Source organism: Neocloeon triangulifer, unplaced genomic scaffold (genome assembly GCF_031216515.1).
Source record: "Neocloeon triangulifer isolate White Clay Creek 2 clone unplaced genomic scaffold, ASM3121651v1 ptg000011l, whole genome shotgun sequence".
In the NCBI taxonomy this organism is placed as follows: domain Eukaryota; kingdom Metazoa; phylum Arthropoda; class Insecta; order Ephemeroptera; family Baetidae; genus Neocloeon; species Neocloeon triangulifer.
Window position 1 is genome coordinate 2570039 of NW_026775553.1, and position 23387 is coordinate 2593425.

Genomic DNA, 23387 nt, shown 5'->3' on the forward strand with positions numbered 1-23387 from the left:
ATTACTTTGAAGACGACATTTTCCTAAGGGTCCCACGAGGGTGTGCAAGTAAATAAGGGGTAATTATCCAGTACAGGGTGTTCCAAAATGAACTTTGAAAATTTTATAAGGGTCTCGCGAGAACGTTGAAACCGAGGATCTTACGATGGGTAACCAAGTCAAGGAGGGGTAATTGCCCGGTCTAGGGTGCTCCAAAGCAAACTTTGAAATCTTTTGAAAGTTTTCAAGGCCTTTACAAACCAAGGGGTCCACGCGGGTTCCCCAAGGCCCCCGGGTTGAATGCCCACTACAGGGTGTTCCAATGCTGACTCTGAGGGTTTTTGATTTCATTCAATATAACTTTCTCCCGAGGGTTTCCCGCGCGGTTTGCACGTTCCCGCGGGTTGAGGGGCCTGTGTAGGGTGTTCCAATGCCAACTTTGCGGGGGTTTTGGTTACTTTGGAGACGACTTCCCCCCGTAGTTTCCCGCGCTTTTTGCACCAAGCCGACGCTTCGTTAACTGCTACAGAGGGTTCGTCGGCTTAAACTCTGGCCGATTTCGCAACTTTCGGGCCGATTCGACTCGCGCGGGTTTCCCGCGCGTTCCTTGACCTTCCTCCCTTCAACTTATAGCCTACAGGGTGTTCCAAATGGATTCTTTACGCTGATTTTTGTCTTTTTTCTCGTTTTTCTCGTTTTTAAACGTTATTTCTTTTCCTTCTCTCCAATTTAATTAAAATTTTAAATAAATTTAGAATACAGTCCCACAACAACATTCCGAAAATGCTTGCGTTTAACGCAAGTGCGAAGCGCTTGTTTTTTCAACTAATTATTGTGTTAAATTTGAATTTCTATTTATATATTTGCAGCTACTGAAACAGACGGTTGGTGGCAAGAAATAATAAATTAAATCAGCGTTTTCAAAACAATTTTATTGTGGCAACAATGAGAGAGATGCGAAGACAATGGAAACAAAAGCTGCTCACCGCAGGAAACGGGTGTAGGCTTTTTGCTCGGCGGCGGCGTAACGCGGGTTGCATAAGCTCGCACACCCCTGGCGTTTTGTTTGTTGCTCGCATTCAAGGGCTTTTTTCGCGCTTCCAGCTGCTTTTATTAGCGTATTATGCAAAGAATTTTCCGCGGAAAATGCGCGGTCGACGAGCATATTTTAATTTCGCATGTTTGCCCGAACAGCTTTGTTGAGTGGAAAATAATAATTTTATAAATTTGCACACGGCTCGACGAACGCAAATATTCGGCAATTAATTCAAAATATTCGGGCAAAAAGGTTGGAATTCGGAGCGGCCGGATCAGCTGTTTTCGCAGACGGCGGTCTTGACGTTGTTGTCGCTGGTCATCTGATTGGAGGCAGGTCATCGAAGAGAGTGACGTCAGAGCAAATCTTGCTTCGACCCAGCTGAGCCATAATCCGGCTGGCCGAAAACAAATTAAAACAAATGAGCCCCCGGTTTATTTTGCAGCCGATCAAAAAACACACACAGCAGCGGCCGGCGGCGGCGTTGATTAGTTTTTATTTTGGAATAAAACCGGCGCGCGGCTAAATCAACATAAATGATGCGCGAGTTATTTTTAATGCGGGCCTGATCAATAGTAATGAGATGGGCCTAATTGAATCATACACGCACATGCACGCCGGATCGCAATTGACACGCGAGGCTCCGCCCTGGGCGCTTCCATTGGTCGGGTCGTCTCGCATGGAATCGCGGCTTCACCCCCTCGCACCACCCACATCGAACCGCACCACGTGCAGGCAGGGGTTGCCAACCCCTTATCTAGTCCCGCCAGTGCCATTCCTCTTTTCCAGAAGCAATAATTTCAATTCTTAATCCATTCTACTTTTATTTTTACTGAATTACTCTGTTTTATTAATTAAGCACTAGATCTTATTCTTCCATAATCATATATCCTGGAATATTTCAAATAAGTTCCTTGAAGTAAAGATAAGAAAGAAAAATTAATTTTGCAACAGCTGCTCAGTAGATTTTTTAATTTAAACATTTGTCCTGCAGAGGATTTTCAAGTTGTATAAAATGACAAATAAATCTAGAGGAATTAATCAAATATCGTGTAATGTAGAATTTCAAGTTCATTAATTTTTTTTCTTTACGTTTTCTACAAATTAGCTTCGAACAATGCTGAACTATTAAATCTTGAATTTTCTTCTTTAGAGATATTTTACATGAAACATAATAATTAATATCTTATAACATTATTTATTATCAGTAACGAGAGCATTTGAGCGAAACTCAAAAACATGATTTTTTTCAAACCAAAAAATTTATTCAAGTAAAGGTTTAAAATTTTTTTAGATTTTAATGAAATATACATAAATTGTAACAACATAATTAATAAGATAACTATTTTATGTATTTACTAAAAATAAACCATTCTTATTATTTGAATTAATTAAATATTATTTTAATTATATAACTTTTCTGCACTTTACTATTAAAATAAAATTTTATGAAATAACAACGCTCGTAATTTTTCTATATTTTCACCTGTAACAGGAACTAAATATACATTGATATCATCTATCATGTAAAAAAATACTGAATGGAGCATAAATACTTCTCACTTAGCATTTTTTACCTGAGTCCTGAGCAAGGATTATTTATAAAATCAAATATATTTTACAATCATTCAAACCTAAACCTACGCGTCTGCTCAATGTTGGATAATTATTAGGAAAAGGAGAATAAATCAAATAAAAGTGAAACATAATAATTTTATATGCCACACATTTTAAAGTAGAACATTTTCCAATTTAAATTCCGTTTCAGACAAGATTCTACATATAAAGATTATAATCTCTCAATATATTAATTATCAAAGCAAACTTGAGTCTATAAATTTCGTCATGAAAATAAAACATGTTGCTGCTTTCAATTAGCAATTTAAGTGTTAAGGCATTACTTTGGTATTTAGAGTTTCTACAAAAGCGTGAGCTGCGCACCTGGAGAGAGAGAGTCCGTTTGGAAAGTTGTGCGCGAACGAGAAAGCACCTCTCAAGCTGCGAACAAACAAGCCGACGCAAAACTCAAAGGGGCAAAAACATAATATTTGTTTGCGCGGCGAAACCAAAAACTTTGGTGCGCAAAACGCTGGAGACAAAGTTTTCTGCCGCTTTTGTTTTATTAGCATGCATAATTTGGGTGTTTGCTCAGCACGGTGTGTATCAAGGCGATTTAATTAGATATTAATGTTTATTTATTACTCAAGAGAGAAAGGGTCTCTCTCTCTCTTTCGCTGCTCTGATATTGAGTTTCTTCTTGTTGGCCGAAAAGGAAAGAGCTGCAGGTGCTGGCTATATTTACCCTCGGCCCAGCAGCTTGCTTTTTCCCCGGGAAAAGAGAGGAAAATAGATAGAGGTGGCTTGCTTGGGCGTGGCTCAATTTTATCTAGAACTAGAGCCGTCCGTTTCCGCATGACAAGAGACGGGCACGAGTAATGCCTTTGGCTCTCTCTCGGCCGGATTGGACGCAAAGTCGAGGAAAAAGCGGCGGCGGCGGCGGCCGTGCCTGCGCGTTTTGCTTCTTCTTTTTGATGTCAGAAAAGGCTCGCCTGCTTTTAGTTGGAGCGGCCGACCGTCCTTTCACAACCGGGGACGTGAATAAGAAGAGATAAATTTCGACTTGAATTTCTAATGTTTGGGCAGCCAGCGAGAAAAGGGTTGCCGGATTTAGTTCGAAAGGGAAAGTCCGAAAGTAGCAGAAATTTCCAGGGATTAACTCGTCTGGAACAAAATAACCCTACTTTTTAACCCAAATTATTGTCGATTTCAGATGTGGCATGACATAATTTTAGTATTAGTTTTGAAATTCAATCTTTAAAAATATGATTATTATAAAAGTAATGAAAGATTTAAAAGAAATTATTTATTAAATAGGTTTATTCGGATTATTTCTTCAATTTTAACGAGCTTTATGCATCCCGTGAAACACACATAAAGAAAGTTCTTAATCAAAACTTTCTAATTTTGGAATTTCGGTTAGAATAATTACAAGAATGCGTTCAGAGCTTCCCATGTTGGGTGGTACTTCTAATTTTACTTCGCAGGAATAGTACCCGTCAAAAGCTGCCCACCCCATAATTATTTCTTAATTTTGATTTCCGATTTCATAATGGAAATTTGAATGCAACCCTGCCAGTGGCAAAATAAAAATGTTATGAATATAAAATTCAATATATTTTGTGTTTATTAAGTTTCTTTTATCACAAGTTAAAAACTTCTAGTCATAATTCAATAAAATATGGACCCCAAAATCAGTTATCAAATTGATTTGGAAGATTTTAAGTGTCTTTCAATGAAAGCAAATTGAAAAAAATATATTCGTACCAAAATAATTGCACGTATATGAAGTATTGAGAGCTATAAATTTATTACAGTCTGTGTTACTTGTCCTTATCCTTTTATATAGTTCTTGATGGTATTTCTTTCACGGTAATTTTAACATAATTATTAGATGTAGAAAATATTTCCATTTAATGCCATTAAAATAAAGAATTATGAGCATTCAATAATATTGTTTTCCTAACTTTCCAAATATAAATTACATTTGAAAATAAACTCGGAATTACATTTAATAAACCAAGTATTTCTATTTTTAGTTTACAAACCAAAAACAACCAGTTCATACAAATCAGCACATTTTGGCTGAATTTTGATACAAAAATTAAATATAATATAATATCGATTTCAAGCGTTTTCTTTTGGGCTAGAACAAGGACCACCGCGGGTGTGGGACGCACATGAATAAGAAGAGATAAATTTGAAGCAGAAATTCAAATGTTTGAGCAGGGAGGAGAGAGAGAGAAATGTAATATAAATTGGATGGAACGCTCTTCGGCTGCGGTGGCAGCGGCGGCGCGCGGCACAGCCGAGTTATTTTCTCAAGTTATATAATATTCCATCTGAAGCGAGTGAGCGGCGCACGTCATCTCAAAAGCATCAAAAACCACCCACCCACCAGCATCCCTTGCCTGTCTGTATAAATTCCATCTTCTCTAATTTCCTTGCGTGCGTGCCGCCGTTTCCAGCAGCCAATGGCGGCGCCGCTTTTCCATAGAAACATATCAAAATGTCAATCAGAAGAGCAGAGAGACTCAAGCACAATCACACTGGCAACGTCAAAATTTGATTTGCGCGCCGCTGAGCCTTTTGATCTTTGAGCAGAGTTTCTCAAAACCCACCCTAAGCAGCTTACTTTTCGCTTTGAAACAGAATTTCAATCCGCCGCAAACGCCATATTTTTTGGCATAATTTTTCCGGCTCCCGGCCGTCTCGCAGCACCTTTGCCAAAATCAAAGCTCTAATTATCTTGGAGCTGTAAGGAAGTTTTCGTCTTGCGCTTGAGCTTCTCTCTTCCACGGGCGAATAATGTCAAAAGCTTCCAGACCCGTCACTCATTCCCTCGCTAATTAATGACCACAAAGAGCTCCTCCGACTTCTGATTCCTCATTAAGGAGTGCACGCTGGCAGGTAACATCGCAGCAAACGCACGCCAGCCAGCTTCACGCTCAAAGTCAGTCAGTGTCTGAAAAAAAGAAAAAATTATGTTAAGGAAAAAGAAAAATTGGAAAAAATAATTTAAAAAATAAATATGTATTAATCACTTTGAACAATTTATATTTATCATATAAAAATCATTTTTTTGAAGAGATAAAATTTGTAGTGAAATAGTGCGAATTAATTATAGAAAACAACCGTTGAATGATTATGATGAATTCAATGAAAATAAACAAACCAGATCAAAACCCAAATGAAGGAATGTGAAGTGATTAAAATAATACCTCTCATCTTTACTTTTAAGTAAGGGATTTAATGTTGATTGCGCAGTGATTGCTACAGTATTTGAATTTAAGTTGAAAAATTAGAGAGAAGTTGCCTTAACTTTAGTTTTCGATAAAAAAGAATGGTTTATTTATGTTCTTATTCTTTGATAAAATTTGTGTTAACAATGTTTTAACAAAACTAATAATAATAAATTTTTATTTTTATTTAATAATTGTTGTTTTGGTTTTTTTTATTTTTCTTATTGGTGGATTGGATAAAGTGATATAGTGCCTTAACACATGAATATAATATGCAACAATAACTTAATATCACTCCATCTTTTCTGTAATGTGAATAGCGTTCCTCACATAAAATTTATTTCAAATTTAAAAGCAACAAGCAACTTGGAAACTTGATACTGATTCTCAGAAACCTCATCGTTCCCTGCAACTTTTGCTTTGTGTTAGACTCGAGATGATTTAGCAATATGAAGCCAAATTAACGCCGGCTTATTTTTCTGTCAAAGCAAAACAGAGAAACTCTGCCGGCAGCTGCAAACTCGATGAGAGGCTCCTCCATACACTAATAATATGGCAAGACGAGTTTGCTTGCTGTGTTTTCATTTGGCTGCTCAAATTTCAACTTCTCGCCGCCGCCGCCGCGAACGTATACGTCTTATCAAAATACACAAGATAGAGAATGGCGGCGGAATGAAATTTGCTGCTTGTCTTAGATGCGAGCAAGTTGATAGCGGAAGAAGTGTGCGTTAGTGTATGCATGAATATTCCGCACTCTGGAGTCACACACACACACACACCCACTCTGCTCTCATCCAACAGAGATAACAGCAGCCAAAGTTAATTATAAACTAGCAAACATCTTATATCATGCATGCACACGTGCGCGCCACAAAGCCAGAGATTTTTGCTTCAACACGACACTTGGAGTGGAAATTCGTGCTTCTCTTGCTTGCCCTTTGCAAAATGCTACTTTATGCGCTAAAATTTCCACTGCTGTGAATGCAGACGGCTGAGCTGGAAACTCGCAAAACAATTTCTCATGCCGTCGTCGCCACAGGAAGTTTAACAATTGGGCTTTTCCGCCGCCGCCGCGTGCAGCCCAGCTCGGTTTGTTTGTATTGCGCCCCTCGCTCGCGTTATTTTAAATTAGTTTGCCTCTGTCTGGGTGAAACGGGTGGTTTGCTTTTCATCTCTTCAGACAAGCTTCAAATTGTTTTAATTTTAAGTGAAAGAATTATTTAATTTGAGAAGCATAACAGTCTCCAACAAAAACAGAGTTTCGTAGTCTCCGCACAATTTTTTTTTGTCTTGATATTATTCATCAAGAATTATTTTTACCAGGGTTTCGGAGCGGGAGCGTTTTGGAGCGGCGCAAACGCTCCTTGGAGCGTTTTTAGCAAAGGAGCGCTGGGTGGCGCTCCGAGGAGCGCAGGAGCGTTTTTTCTACCGCTCCGAGGAGCGTTTGCTCCAAGGAGCGTTTTCCTAAAGCGCTCCAAGGAGCGCTCGCTCCTGGAGCGTTTTGTCTTGGAGCGTTTTGCTCCTTGGCGCATTTCCTATTAAAATGGTCAATATTCATCCCATTCCTTAAGAAAAAATTTATATATTGATTAAGATTCGGATATTTTTTCAAAATTTTTTTTGCATAATTTATTTTAGATCTGATGTAATAAATTGACAAACTCAGTTATTACTCAATCTTTTATAGTCAGATAGATATCATTATACAAAGATTTTATTTTTTGCGTATAGTACCAGGATATCATGCGCTCTTAAAGGTATGCCTTCGAGACGTGTGCTTGAAATACATTTGAAAACCAAGCCCACCCTCGCTCATTGAGCTCTTGCTGACATGTGTCCTGCCAGTTGTTAAATAGAATTCTCAGAAGGAGAATGGTTTTAGAGTTGTCGTGTTTTTCTCTTCTCTTTTATTATTATTTTTCTGACCACTGGTGAATCATACACCCTATTTCAAACTTGAAAAGTTATGCGAAGCAGAAAAAAAGGATTTTCTCCCTACACACGGAAGATCAAGCAATACGCGGCAGTGCTTGTTCCTGTAAGGATGACAAGCTACCCCCTGCTGATGAGAAATATTTTCTTATAGCGTCAGCTCAGGTCGTTTTCCTACTACTTAAGCCCGAAACCTCTTATATCAACTGAACAAAGGAAGGTGCAAACACGAAAATGTCGTCCTAGTTTCTTAGAATCGATCTTTTTAAAATCCTATTTAACAACTGAGTGATTTGACAAATTTAATGTATATTATGAGTCCATACAAGAAATAACACTTAAAAAATGTCACAGGCCCTTTCCTGGCTTTAAAAGAAGATTTACGAGCACACCTCTTTTTGCTGCATGTTTTCCTGATAAGATATACTTAATAAATAGCTTCTTAAAAGAGCCTTTTAATAAATCATTTCATTAATTTAATATAGTGAAAAATGATTTTCATATGCGTGGAATTTTATTTAAATTTTTAATCAATTTAAAATACTAAATATTAAATTGACTTTCATTATAAATCATGAATTTGATCTTACGCAAACGCTCATAGTGCGCAAGCGCGTCCAATTTCACCAAGCGAGGAGCCCACGAGGAGCGTTTGCTCCAAGGAGCGCTTTGTACCGCTCCTAGGAGCGCTATCTCCCAGGAGCGTTTGCTCCTTGGAGCGCAGGAGCGTTTGCGCTGAGGAGCGTTCGCTCCTAGGAGCGCAGGAGCGTTTCCGCTGAGGAGCGTTCGCTCCAAGGAGCGCAGGAGCGTTTTGAAATTCACCGCTCCGAAACCCTGATTTTTACTTTTATACGAGTGTAAAAATTTAAATAATTCCTACATGTGCTTGATGTACTTAAATTTAGAGTTTAAATCATAATGAAATAACAAAAAAATGTTATTAAAACAAAAAACAAATTAATAGCTTAAAATAATTATTATAATAATAATAATTATAATATATTATTAATATTAAATGGCTAAATTTGCTTTTTTCCCCTTTTAACGAATTATTGCATTTTGGTCATTAAATTAATTAAATTTGGCTTCTTATATGAATCTCTCAATTCATTTTCGTTTCAAGAATGAATTTAAATATACTATTTCAAAAAGGGACAAGATGAAATTTAATGTTAAGTGCAAATTAAATTCAGTGAGTGGTTGCAGCCTTATTGTCACTAATTATTTTTCACCAGGCTCATTAAATGGAACGCAAAAATAATTAACAAAAATTATGCTACAATTTGAAAATAAAAATTTGATTCTAAGGAAAACTGCATTGTTTCAATAATGCTTAATTAAAATAGAACAATTTCGTGGTTTTACTCTGAAAAACTCATTCCCATTACATACAAGAGGATCATAATCCAGTTTTATCAACTCCTCATTACATGTATATATGAATTTGAAATAAAGGCATATAATGTAAAGACGAATTACAAATATTTTCCATGAAATAAATTCTCTCGACTGTGAGTATAAAGTGAAGAAATTAAAAGGCCTATAATAATAAATTAATAAAAAGAAAACAGAAGTTCATAATATTTTAATGAAATAAACACGCCCTTCTGAATAACATTTAGAAAATTTCCAATTTGTATATTAATTATTTCCAATTGAAATTTTCGGCTTTCCATATTGACTCTGACAACATTGAAGCCTTCGGAGAAACCAAATTTGCGAAACACTACAGAGGAAATAATTTTGTTTGGGGCGCGTCAGCAATCATTTTGCCTGAAACCTCACCTGCTTTCTCGAGCAACTCACAAAGCTGTCTCTCTCATTTGTGCAAGAAGTGTTCACATACAATTAATAATTAATTTCCAATCAGCAATTTGATTAACGCTGCTCGAGATGTATCACTCGGAGCTGTCTAAACAATGCTTATCGCGAGACTTATTACGCGGCTCATGCAATTAACGAGGCGGCGCTGACGTCAATTTCAGCCAAAGGGCTAAAAATCGCGCGGCGCTAATAACGCAGGTAGCAAGGCGGCGCCAAATGGATTCTCTTTGCTTGAGCGCCGCTTTCATCATCAAAGTTTAACCACTTTTAGATTGAATATTAATTGCATTTGGGATTTATTAGACTTTAATTAAACTTGGGTTTGTAGGTGATGTGTGGCGAGAGAGCTTCCCTCTTGACGCGTCTTTCTCGCTCCAGCGCACACACACGCGATAGAGAGAGAGCAAATTGGAAAATCGGAAAGTAAAACTGCGACGTCGCACCTCGTCTCGGCCGGAATTAGCACTCGCACGTTTATGTCCGGCTTGAGCAATTGGGTCTCTGGTGGGCCACTTTCCGAGCGAGTTCCACGTCGGTCATTCAGCTCAAGTTTGAGAAAGTGTCCGTCGGCCATAAACTCTCCTTAATGGCGTTATTGCGGTGAAATGTGTATTAAGTAATCACAAGTTTATGCAATGCTTTTAGCCTGCGTCGTGCTGCAATTTTATGGTTTTGCAGCTGTCTTGCTCATTTTAACTTGATCCCCTTGGGAAAAATATTACCTCAGCTGGCCCATCTCAAACTTTTGTAATCGGGCAAAACTTGTTGATTTTTAATTCATAAATGATAAATTCCGTCACGAGATTGTGCCACTGAAAACAGCGAGAAATGTGATTGAATTTTGATAGAGAATAAACCTCATTTTATATTTTATTTTACATTTAAAGAAAAATAAGTTAAAAACTTTGGGGGAAAAATTAAAAATTTATAATAATTAAATTAATGAGGTGAAATCAAAATGATGCAAATAATCAAGATACAAGAGCTTTTTTGAATAAAAAAATTTGTCAGCGAGGACACGCCTGTTTTCTTCATTTTAAATTTTAATAATATAATTTATTATTTTTTAAAGAATAAATTATTGTTTTTCCAATTTTTCATGTTCAAAGCGTTTAAAATAATCCAGTTGAATTAAATTATAAAAAAGTTCCCTTCATCTGAACTAATTAATCGAAATTTCCTCATACAAAGTTTCATATTCTAATTTTTATTGAATTTCTTCTTTAAATAAAAAAACAAAACAAAAATCTATTTTTCCCAGCAGGCAATTTGCGGAAATGCAGAGAGAAATTAAGCTTGTTAGCTTGGTCTGGTGCTACTCACATGTATAAGGCCCAGGAATGCGATTCGCAGACAAAGGTACATAAACGTTTTTGCACCGAGAGCTGTTAAGTTGTTTTGGCTCTCGGCACCAAGAGCAACTAGTGCGGTCAGTTCATGAAGGCCATTATCAAGGCAGTTAGATGGAGAGATAATCACCTTTGCATTCCGACGCGAGTAGTCCAGAGATTTGCACTTATTCGAGTGAGTGTTTCTCTCCATCTCACTTCAAAAGCCAGCAGCGAATATATTTATAAAAGAGCAGGAAAATTCATACACGTATTTTTCGCACACGCGGGGAGAGGCGATTCATGTAAAATATTTCAAAAAGAGAAAGAGAGGGATGTGTGCCGTTCGTTACGCTTGAGCGTAATCCGCTCACTCAGCCAAAATTTTAAGCAGCTTTATTTCAGGTGGAAATGCAGAATTGAAATAAATCGCCGTGGCAACAGCACCCTTTCCTAATTTTCAGCTTCCGTACGAAAATAAAGAGCCGCCGCTCGAGTGCTTTTAATTCAATTAAGAGGCAAAAATGTCGCACCATTTATTTTCCCTCGCTCTCCACGAGTGGAAACAAAAAGACGCAGTCAGTGTGGGCAAAAGGCAGGTATTTCAGAATTTATTTTGCTCTATTCATGTTGCGACAAAAAGGGTAGGAATCAATGTGAAAATTTAATCACAAAATAAAAGAAATTAAGTAAAGATTTTTAAATAAAAATTAAAAAACAAACTGTTCTAATGCAAGTTTAGCAAATAGTATAAAATTGTAAAAATTAGAGAAATGTAAATATTTAAAATTAGATACTTTAAAATTTTTATTTTTCTCCTGAAATTTTTCAAATTTAAATGCTCTTCTATCAAAAAATATTTCTGAGCTTTAAAATTTTCTTTCTTTAAATTATCAAAATATAATTATAATATAATTTTATGTCTCAAATGCAAATTTCCATCACACACCCCAAGACACACCCCTAGAGGTCTACACCTCGTCGTCGAAAAATCAATAGTGGGAATAGAATGTTTTACAAAATACTAAACAGTTAATTAAACTACAAAATATATTAAATTAATTATTTTTTAAATATTTAGCAAAAACAAATAAGTCATTATTAAAAATAACAGAAATTTATAAAATTATTTATTAAAATATTTTTAATCACATACTTAAATTTTGTGGTTACTTGATAAGAATTATTACAATATTAAGCCACTCAAACTAAAATTAAGTTACTTTACAACTTTCAGACACAAAATTTCCAATATTTGTCTTTGCTTGCAGCATTATTTTCTTCTTCACGTTTAAGGTTTTTTTATATACTTGCCTAATATATTCCATGGCAATAATGGCTCGTTTGCTTTTATTATGTAATTTAATTTACCATCATGGAAAATCATTTTCTCATTTAATCTAAGCAATATTAGATTACGGGAGGAAAATTCTAACGATTTTTCATGTCAAGATTCAAAATTTTAACTTCAAACCCACTAGAATTAACTGAACTTATATACTTGATTTTTAATTACAAAATTAGGAAATGAGAAAACGCCATTTTGTGAGTCGTGCGAGGGAGATATTGAATTGATGATGGGGTGTGCGGGGGGTGCACGGGTGGAAGCCCGTCAAGTGTGATTGCTCTGCTCGCGAGCGATACTCACTTAAATGTGCCTCTTGATATGTATTCACGTAAGAAACTCGGCGCGCTCCACTCCCTGCTCCCGTCAGTAAGTCAATTTCCTCTTTTCCTAGTCGGGCAAGACAGATAGAACTAAATAAATTATACGAGAGAGCATCAAAGCGAGAGAGCTCGAAGGAAATTGAAATGACTCAAGACAAACACAAGTCTAAATTAATTATTAGAATATACGTCCATTATTTATTTCAATGTGGAAGAGGAATGAGGCAGAAAGGCAACATTTGATTGTGAGCGTAATCAAGAAATAATGCTGAAAGCAAAGACAAATATTTAATTTGTGTGTTTGAAAGTTGTTCAAGTAAATGAATAATTTGAGTGCATTAATATTGAAATAGTACTTAACAATGTATGTTTAAAATTCTAAATATAAGTTTAATAACTGATATTATGTACGTTATTATTTATAATGAGTTATTTATTTTTTACAGTTTATTTTAAGTTAAATTATATTAAGATATTTTTGTTTTAAATAAATACTTATAGTATCTGTAAAACATTCTATTCCAGATTTCTATGACTATGAGAAAATAGTTTGTTGCTAAATTTTATTTTTACAATAAATTTAATATATATTAGACTAGGAGTGCTATCTGATATTATTTAAAATTATTGATAGATCTATATTGAATATCTTCACATTTGAGTTATAAAATTGAAAGTTGTTATTCATCATTAAAAGAAGACAAAAAATCTTAGCTTTGAAATATTTAAATTTCACACAAAAGAATTCAGCACGTCGATCAATAGTTAAATTGACACACACACACATACACACACATAAAATTTAAAATCTTATTATAACAGAAAATTAAATTTAGCTCACATATTTTTAACCCACATATTTAATAATTTAGCTCTTTAATTGCACCAAATTTCCCATTCATACAGAATTTATGTGTCTCTATAAGAAAAATTTAATCCAACATCACCATTTAATATAAATTAATCCCAATTGACGCCGGAAAATTACACAAGCAGGTTAAAAGACATGAATGATTAAAGATAAAACCCTCTCGTCAAATGAGTCCTCCGCAGCAAAGTTTGGATGCGCGTTCATCATTACGAGGAACGTCACAGCGGGCAAATTTCGTAAGAATGCTCCGCTCATTATGAGTAAGTGCTCTGCATATTGCATGAGAGAGACAAGCATGGCGGCGCAATATGAAAGTTTGTACTTATTAATGCAAAAAGCCCGAGGGAGAGAAGGTGCCGCCGCCGTTTTACAACAACTCGCTCCCTCTCTTTCTTTGAGCAGGCAAGGTGGGGTGCATAAAACTTTCATCGCTTCTCTAATGACAAAGGAACCGTATATATTGCGAGAAGGAAATGTGAGGTAAATATTTGATAATGCAGAAAGGAGCGTCGAGGCATTTATTGATTATTGGTTTTCTTGCAGCGCTGAGAGAGAGGAAAGCACGAATTTTGATTATTTCTCCCCCTGCTTGACGTGCATAGCTGGGGAGGTTTTATCCGAGCGGAAAAGGCGAAATTAGACGCGAGGGTGCCGTCTTTGGACCAATCGTAACTCATCAGCGGCAGAAAAGGTGAAAAGGAAAAGGGCGGGGTGTAAAGTGAGTAGTCGCGGCGACGTGTGTGTGTGTGTGTGTGCGAGGGTGTATAAGGAAGTTGAATTATAAAACGGGGGCGCCGCACATAAGAAGAAAGACACGACGTCGGCGCAAGGGCAAAGGAGATACACAGTAGGAGGAGCGAAAGCACCACCCGCGGATAACACCGGCAATGTGTGAGCCGCCGCCTAAGACAAAAGTCGGCCCCGAATAAAAGCTCCATTTAAAAATGAAATTAATTCAAAATTATTAAACCAAACAAATCACCTGGTCCATATCGAGTTGGGATCGAATTGGGGTGGCACGTTCTTGTTGCAGAGGACAAGTGAGCACTGCTGCTTGCCGACGGTGATGCTGAAGCGCGGCCAGTTCTCCAATTTGGTCAGCCGGCCGACCGACCGACCGACCGACCACTCCCTCATCCCACCCTGTTGAAATAATCTGAGAATATACACGAGTACGTGTAGTGCCGACGCCAACACATTCAATGCGGACTCCCGCATGTGCACTGCAAATTATTATCACACGCTATAGGTAAATGCGTCGGATTGTACGGCTACTATTTGTGCACACAGCTGGTCACCAAGCTTGAGAGCGCCCATGCGTGGAAATAAGCGGCCATCAATCACGCCAATGACTAGTGGGGAGAGGAGCTTTTCTTATTTTAGACCAGACTTAATCTAAAATGAATAAGTTCAATAAGGAGGCCACCTTTCCTGAGTCGTAAAAGAAAAACAGTACAAGCTAGGCTATGTCTAAGATAAAAGACTAGTTTAAAATAAATAGCGACAAAGTGCTGACGACATGAACAGGTCTGTAATGATGGCAAAAAAACAAAACAAACAAAAAGTAATATTTATAATAAACAATATCAATTTCAGGGCTATTTATTTTGTATGTTCTGTCTTTGTATTTTTTTTTTTTTTTGATGTAATTTCTCTCTCTTGTAATCAATGCAATTTATAATATTGAATGTATGGATGATGTATTTGGGCAGAGAATGCCCGGTGGTACATTAATAAACACAATTGTAACTAAAATATTCAGAAACTGTAGATTGCGAAAAAAAACAAGTTGGAAAGAAAACGTCATGTTTTAATAGAAATTATTTGGCATGGTTCAACTACTGTTTTATTAACTGAATTTCTTTTATCAAATTTTATAGTAAAATTTTCAAAATTTTATATAAGATTAAAATTTACTATTAAATAATACTGCTCATACAAAATAAATGTAGCATAAATTAAAATAATAACTTTTCATATATTTCTGTTTATTAAAAGAGTATTTATAATTTATTTTTATAAAATTATTACTTTTATTATCAACTCTAATTATTTGCCAATAAGATTATTATATTATAATCTAGTTTTAATTGCTTTTGAGGTATTATTATTTAGTATGCCTTTGCAATTCCACACCATATTAACTATAAAACATTATATTGATTACCTAGCCTGCGTGTTACTAGTATTAGCTATTAAATAATTATTTACATAAAAAAACACCTGGTGTTAAATCCTCCTTAACAATAAATAAATAAACCAGATTAGATGTTCCAGAGACTTTGTTTCACAGGTTGAAATTATAGTTAAAATAGAGTAAGAATTTTGAACTTCTGAATGTAATTGAATCTGAAGATTCCATTTTTTTTTGTCTACTTTTTTCTCTTTAAGATAAGGAATTAGCCTGCCCTGCTTTCATATTTTCAATCAGGCCAATGACCAGTGGGGAGAGGAGCATCTTATTGTAAAAATATTCACAAATTATAAAGAACTAAATAGCCATGTTTGCTTTTACACGTTTATGAGCTCAATCAATTCTGTTATATTATTTCTTTATACCCTTCTTACACCTTGATGACTTGTTTTTTTTTTTAATTTTTTAATTTTGAATTCAGTGCTGCCGTCGAATATTAAACATAAATAACCGTCATTCATCAATCACCAAAAAGGCAAAATCCGATTCTCAAGTGGTGAATGGAACTGTATAATATTGCATGGACACAAAATATGCCTTTTGCATGCGCTGGCTGTGTGTGAAAGGAATCAATTAATTAATGTGCTCAGGCCGATAAGACACTTTTGTCTTGGCCTGACTCAAATTTAAATTATTAGATTATTATTATTCAATTTGTAATTGTGCTGAAATTTGGATGTAAGAGGCCAGGGTTAAATATTTAGGTAATTAATTATATCACAGCTCTTTTAAACACATCTACTCAAAAATTAATCAATTCGCATTATTCTAGTTTCAAGTGGTATTTGCGTGGGCAAAATAAGTTAAGTTATAAACAAATTTAATGGTGATTTGAATTTAAAACAACAACATCAAATTTAATATCAAATTTAATTTATTTTCATAAATTTGAATGCTCTTGTGAATTCAATATGCAAAATTAATGGAGTATTCATCTAAAACAGATGAACAGTTAATCAAGTCGGCAATATAGAAGGGCTTTTATACCCATTGACTAGTATGGTAGATGAAAATAATGTGCGGGTAAAATGAGAGATTTTAATGCGCGATGCCTCTTATTTTTTATCTCCCTGCTCAGTCTTCAGTACAACTTGCTTGCGCACATATGGGCATGACGTAATCAACGAATAACGTAGAGGAAAACACAGATGTTAATTACAAAATGGAAACTTAAAAAACAACAAAAATGCAGTATATTTTTAAGTGACTTCCTTAGAGTAATTTCAATATGATTTAAATAATTAAAATGAAATAAAAATTAAATATGAACATTCTGTAAATATATAATTGTTTGTTTATTTCAACGTGGTGGCGAAATTCTGATTTATAAAATCCAATGAAATTTATCACAAACGTCAAACAGTTACATTTACTAATTAGTCAATCAAAATTAATTCACTTCTTAAAGTGCTGCGATGAGGAACATTTTTTTTTTGCACTGTTATTATTAAAACAACATCAAAGTTTGGAATAAAGAATTTGCTTGTTACTAAAAAATAGTAAATAAATTAATTAATTATCTTTACTAAATTTGATAAATTTACTTTTTTTAATTATTAAAATTTGAAGTTTTCCATTCGTCTATAAATTGATTTGATTCGCGGAAAAAATTGCACAAAAAAAATGCATAAATGATTTGTGTTTACGTTGAGAGATCGTTGCCCATTTGCCTGAATACGAGGCGCAGATTTGGACTGCACTCGCCGTGGCCACTTGGGCCACACTGGCGATTTTCCACGCTCGCTCTCTTTTCCCACCCGCGTGGCGCGGGGTGTCGTAAAAAAGCGGCCTTTTTAACACACAGTGCCGCGCACTCTTTTTCACAGACAGTGGAATTGCGCAGGGCAGATAAAAAAGCGGCGAGAGGGGGATCGAAGGGATGAACTGGACCAGAGAGTGGGAAATAAAAAATTTCCAGCGCAGTGTGCCGGGGCAGCCGAAAAAAGAAGTGCGCCGAGAAAATTTATCCCCCTTGACCGGCGGCGAGAGAAACACAATCGCAGGTAACGTCTTGAGAAAGTTGGGCTTGAGAGGGTCAGTTTTGAAGTGAATGGAGGGTTGCACGCCGTTCGGGGGGTAATTAGAACATCTCGGCCATTGGGTGTGGCGGCCAAGTGAATATATCCGACCACGGAAATCTTAGTTAGTGCGGAGAGCTTCCTTATTAAGTTATCATTCAAATCCATTAGCACCTCAACAAATTCCTGTTGCAAGATCAAAAAGCTAGAATTAAAAAAAAAAACTTTAATTTCTTCTAATTAAATATAAATGTTAAATAAATAATTTATTTTTCTCTTAAAGAAAATAAATTACTTCATCACTGATGTATTTAAAAAAAAAAAAAAAAAATTGCGTTATTTGTGAGTTTCAAATCAAATATTTGTTATTTTGATGTTTTGAAATGCGAATAAATTTTAATAATTTGCCCCTGGGAGCTCCCGCCGTGTGTTTTCCAAGCACATTTTGAATTGATTTGTGGCCGGTGCGCGCGTATCAAAGAGTTCTGCAGCCGCTTATTTGCCTGGAAACAGTTCTAATTAGCAGGAAGATGCCTGAATGAATAATATCCGACGCGAAATGTTTTGCGGCGTGGCATTTTCTCATTAAGACGTGGAGCGAAATGTTTATAATCTGCTTTCATGGAACGTCAGAAACATGGCGCTCGAAAACAAACACACATCAACTCTGAGAGTTGGTGCTGCTGCTGAGTATTAAACTTAAATAACCGTCATTCATCATTCACCACAAAGGCAAAATCCGATTCTCAAGTGGCGAATGGAGGTGAACTGAATAATATTGCAGAGACGTATAAAATCTGCTTCTTGCATTGCGCCCGCGAATGTGAAAGCCTGCTGTGTGTGAAAGGTATCAATTAATTGGAATAATTCAGCTCGAGAGAAAACGTCAAGTCTCAATAGAAATTATTTAGCATTGTGCGATTGTTTTCCTTTAATGAAATTTGATAGTATAAAATTCTCAGTATTTTATTTTAACAAAATAAATTATTCATTTAATAATTACACAGGATAAAAATAGCATTTATTATATTGTTAAACTTTTTCTTTATTTTTAATTAATATTTTTTTATATTAGTAAATATATAAAATATATTTTATATTAAAATTGTTTATATTATTGATTTAAAAGATACATGTAAATAAGATGCAACCACTAAACCTGAACAAGTTGGAATTGCGTTGCAGGTATTATTATATAGTAATTGTTTGTACATAATTATTAAAAGAAAAAATTAATACACATTTAATCACTCTGCTAGGATTTTTGGTTGAATGTAGCTATTAAATAGTAGTTAATAATATAAATAATAAACATCATGAGAAATATTAGGGATGAAATTTTCCTTCAAAGATATTGATGGAGAATTACCAGAGACTTTGTTTGCGGAGGTTGCTTAAAAATAAAGTAATGTAGTTCATTTTTAACTACAATGAAAATTTTAATTTAATGACAGTTAGGATTCTGAGCTTCTGAATATAATTTAATCCAAAGATCCCAAATTTTCTATGCTTTTTCTCTCTCTCCAAGATAAGGAATCAGCCTGGCTTTCCATCTATAATTACAAAATTTCCAATATCAATGGAAGTTCTTTAAATACTCATGAAATAGTAATTGTAAGTAAAAAAAATAAATATTCAAATATTAAAAAAAGTCCTTAATCGATTTTTTTTCGGTTTCTTATTTGATTGATACAGTTTTTTTTTTACTTTTATACTGTGCTTTATTTTTGGCGACAAAAAGCATTTAGGTGCTTTTGTTAATTTTGCACATGAGATTCATGTTGTTGGATAAATTTGCAAATTACGCCTTTTGCTCTTTCACACGTGCACATACATAATCTAGATAAAAGGAAATTGTAAATTGCTCTCAGGATGTTGGCTCAATGCAAATTAAGGCCTCGCCGACTGTGCAATCTAAAAGTTAGCCGAGAGAGCGGCCGCGGCGGCGGCGGCTTTTTGCCCCGCGTGCCGCCCAGAATCGATAAAACTCGTAGCAAATTATGAGCTGAAAGCCTGGCAGAGAGAGAGAGAGAAACTTTGGCTGCTCAATCCGGAGTGGATTCATTGTTCGCAATCTAATTTACTGAAGTTGGATGTTTCCGACGGAGGCCATTAAAAAAGGATGGAAGGGTAAAGTGACTTTTGTGCGCGGGCACGCATGCTGGAATGCGATATTGTGATTAAATAAAGGAAAGACATAGGAGAGATTAGCGAGAGGTATTTTGCCTCTGCGCTGAGAGAGCGAGAGAGTTTCTAGCATGGCGGCGTGTCTCTTTTCCCTCTCGCCTAATCTGCGAGATACATTTTGTATGTGCTGAGCGTGTGCGTCAGAATCAAAAGCATTCTCTCTCCACTCTCTCTGGCTGGAAAATTTTCCTCGAGATCTAATAGAACGACGTCGTTGTTAGTTGGCAGCGGTTTTAGAAAGAGACGGAGGAGGAAGGCTGCGCGCGTATATGGGAAATGAGAAGTGAAGGATTTCGCTTTTAATACCTCCTAAAAGCAAAGGCTGCACGCTCAAGTGTACACACGCTTATACATATTCAGGCAGCGCCCGTTTTTCAACCCCGCTCGCACACATCTAACGACGGTTTATCTAAGTTGTGCATTCTGATTGGATGAAAAGGATATTCCAGCGCCATTTAATATATCGCAGCGAGAGGGAAGAAAGTTGCAAAGCTTTCTAAACCCCTGAGATGCCTCGGCTGTGAAGCAGTTTCTCAACAGAAACAAGCAAGAGAGATTTATATAAATTGCATATATGCTCCTTTGAATTTTCGATCTTTGTCCTCCTTGAATTTTAATGAAAGCAAAGGGTTGCGAAATGAAATAGGGGTGCGATTTCTTGGAGCGGAAGATTCCACGTTTGAGTGCAGATAGAGAATTCTCGGAATGAGCAAAACTTACAATGAATAAGGGAACATTAATGTTGGAGTTTCCGTTATCTCACAATGGTTGTTAATTATTTACAAAACTTTGTGTTTGTTTATTTTAATTTATTTATCAATTTTGCATTTGCAGATAAAAAGTAAGAAATTTCAGTTTCTTATGTTTATTACTTGTTAAAAAGTAATATTTATTTGGGTTTAACTAAGGGCAGCCTTTTGCCCCATACAGAACTAATCAACTCTTTATTATGCAACATTGATTATTAAAATTTTTAAATCTGGAATTTTCCTTTCACATCCTCTAGAGGTATGCAACCTGCGAAACAACGTCACCCGCCTCATGGAGAACCGAATCGTTTTTCTTCCTTATAAAGAAGAAAAATTTGATATAAAATTTTCTTAATTGCAAGTTTGTCAAAAATCTTAGTAAAAATCTGTTTCTTCAGCACGTTAAGCAATTTCAATAAAAATTCTTCTGTTTGTCAACGACGTAGATATCTTAGAAAAAAGAATAATAAGAACCACGTCTGATTTGCTCTTTCATAGAGAAAGTTCTCACTTTCTGAATTAAACATGTAGATGATATCATATTAAAATTTAATGATAATGTTTAATTGAAATTTTTTAAAGTTTTCTTCCTCAAGAGTTGTTTGTTTCTTTTGATTACATTAACTAAAATTCTTTTAGAGAAATTGAATTTACATGATAAAATTTATTCGGTATTTATCTTAACTTTGTTTAATGAACAAAACTAGTTTTTTTTTCGTTTTTACGCGCGGATTAGCAGTGATTTAAGGATGAAACTAGGAATTTATTTGCTGATTTCTGATTTTGCACTGACTTGTGAGATCTGCTGAGGGATCTACGGAAAAGACGAGGCATAGAAAGCTGCACAAAATAGGGCCCGACAGCGCGCAGCGATTTGAGAAATGCTTTGGCGTCAAGTGAAAGGCTGCGCCGCCACCAACCGGGGCGGGTGGGTGGGTGGAGAGAGAGAGGGTGAGAAAATGGCAAAGCAAGCGAAAGATAAGAAACATTCGGGCCTGGCGTGCCACCGGGGCTGCGCGCACCGCCTCGCGCCACCCAATGAGAGAAAATCCTTTTCCGACTCTAAAAGCATTTTCCTCTCTTTCGTGATGTCAAACCAACTTTATCTTGCACATAAATCCCTGCCTGCCTGCCACACAATTTCCAACTCTATTCAGCAGGTTCGTCTAATAACGTGGCGGCGGAGACGAGCCGAGCATGAATTTATGTGTAGCGCTTGCCATACACCCTTCTCTCTGTATATATTAAGCAGGGAATCTAATGTGTGCATTCCCTGAGACTCGAGAGTTACACATTCAACTTCGCCATCTCTCTCAGCGAGATATTTTCCTTTTGTGCGCTAATTGAAGAAACTGCTTGCCGCCTCGAGTTTCTCTCAGCATTAATAAATCACATTTGCTGACATCTCGAGAAAATGATGAAAGGCAGCGCGAGCAGCACCACCCACTCGAATCTCCCGCGCACTCCTTACCAAATGTATGACTTGAAAGGAGAGAGAGAGAGAGAGAAAATTAATTGAATGTGAAGATTATTTGAAAGCAGCCATCGTATATGTTGAATTTGTATTCAACATTTGTTTAAAATAAAATATTTAACCCAAAAAAATTGCATTATATCCAAAAGTTAAAAGGTTATTTAATTTAAGGTTTGATAATAAATTTAAATTATATGGTTGCCATTAAATATTCTGAATTTAAACTTATCGCATTCACTAAATTCAGTTCTCTGTGTTACAAATTAACAAATATATTTTAATGTTATATCTGAAATTCCTTATCTTCTCTGAAGTTAAAATTTTTAAATTAGCAAAAAATTAATTTTCTCAATCCCCTTAACTCTGAAAAGTAAATAAATTGTGAGATTGAAAACTGTGAATGTGGTAATGGGTGTATATCACCTATTTGAATGTTGTGAACATAATATGAGTTCATCAAATACAAATAGAGCAGACGGTGAAGGTGGATAGATTTTTTGTATAATTATGGCTATTTAATATTTATCATAATTATACAAAAGTTTTTTTATATCTTTTTATGTAAAAAATTTAGAAAAGCTCAGAAAATAAAAATGTATCATAAGGCATAATTAATGAGTTTAAAAAATTCAATAACAAAGTGAAATGTAACATACAAATTTAATTAAAATTAATACAATAATTAGATATATTTATGTTAAAAAATATAACATTTAATTTTCGATGTTAAAATGTACTTCGTCACTTTTGCTGTTATTCATTGTAGCAAGAAAAAACAGTAAATTTGATTATTAAATAATAATAATGTATTCAGAATTTTAAATTGTAGGGAAAATTTCTTTTCCTACTACCGGTAATTAATCAGACGGAAAACCAGCCAAAATCAACAAAATTTTTAATAAGTTAAATGGACTTTCTTGAACAAAATTTGATTGATTTCTTGAAAGAGATTTTAAACTATAATTTTCAAAATAATTTCAATTTTATGTAAATGTGAATTAAATAAAATTTACCTGCTTTCAAACGATGCCAATTATATAAACTTTGTTAAAATTTCACGCCGAAAAATTTACTCTCACATTTTTCCACGGCGCGGTCTGTTCAAGCTCAAGTCGCGGACTGCCGGTGTTGGCAGTGAAAAGTTATAAAGAAACCCGCGGCGTGAGAAAATAGACGAGTTTCACTCAAAAATGCAGATTGGTCAGCGCGATACTCCCCTCTTGCACAATGCACTGGACAATGGCCAAGTCCAGCGCCTACTTCTTTCCCTCTCCCAGGTATGCATAATTGTGATCAAAGTTGCACTAGTTGCGCGCGTGATGATGGAC

At 35.5% G+C, this 23387-nt stretch overlaps 1 long non-coding RNA gene across 2 annotated transcripts; it reads right to left on the minus strand.

The window, feature by feature from the left end:
- Positions 1–3901: 3901 nt before the first annotated feature.
- Positions 3902–23129, minus strand: LOC132196017 (uncharacterized). Of its 2 annotated transcripts, none has more exons than XR_009441724.1 (3): positions 23073–23129; positions 12547–12633; positions 3902–5537 (listed from the first exon to the last, which is right to left on the minus strand). It is a non-coding gene; the product is annotated as an uncharacterized LOC132196017 (long non-coding RNA). The 2 variants fall into 2 exon arrangements; XR_009441723.1 differs by lacking the exon at positions 23073–23129 and adding an exon at positions 14420–14478.
- Positions 23130–23387: the final 258 nt, after the last annotated feature.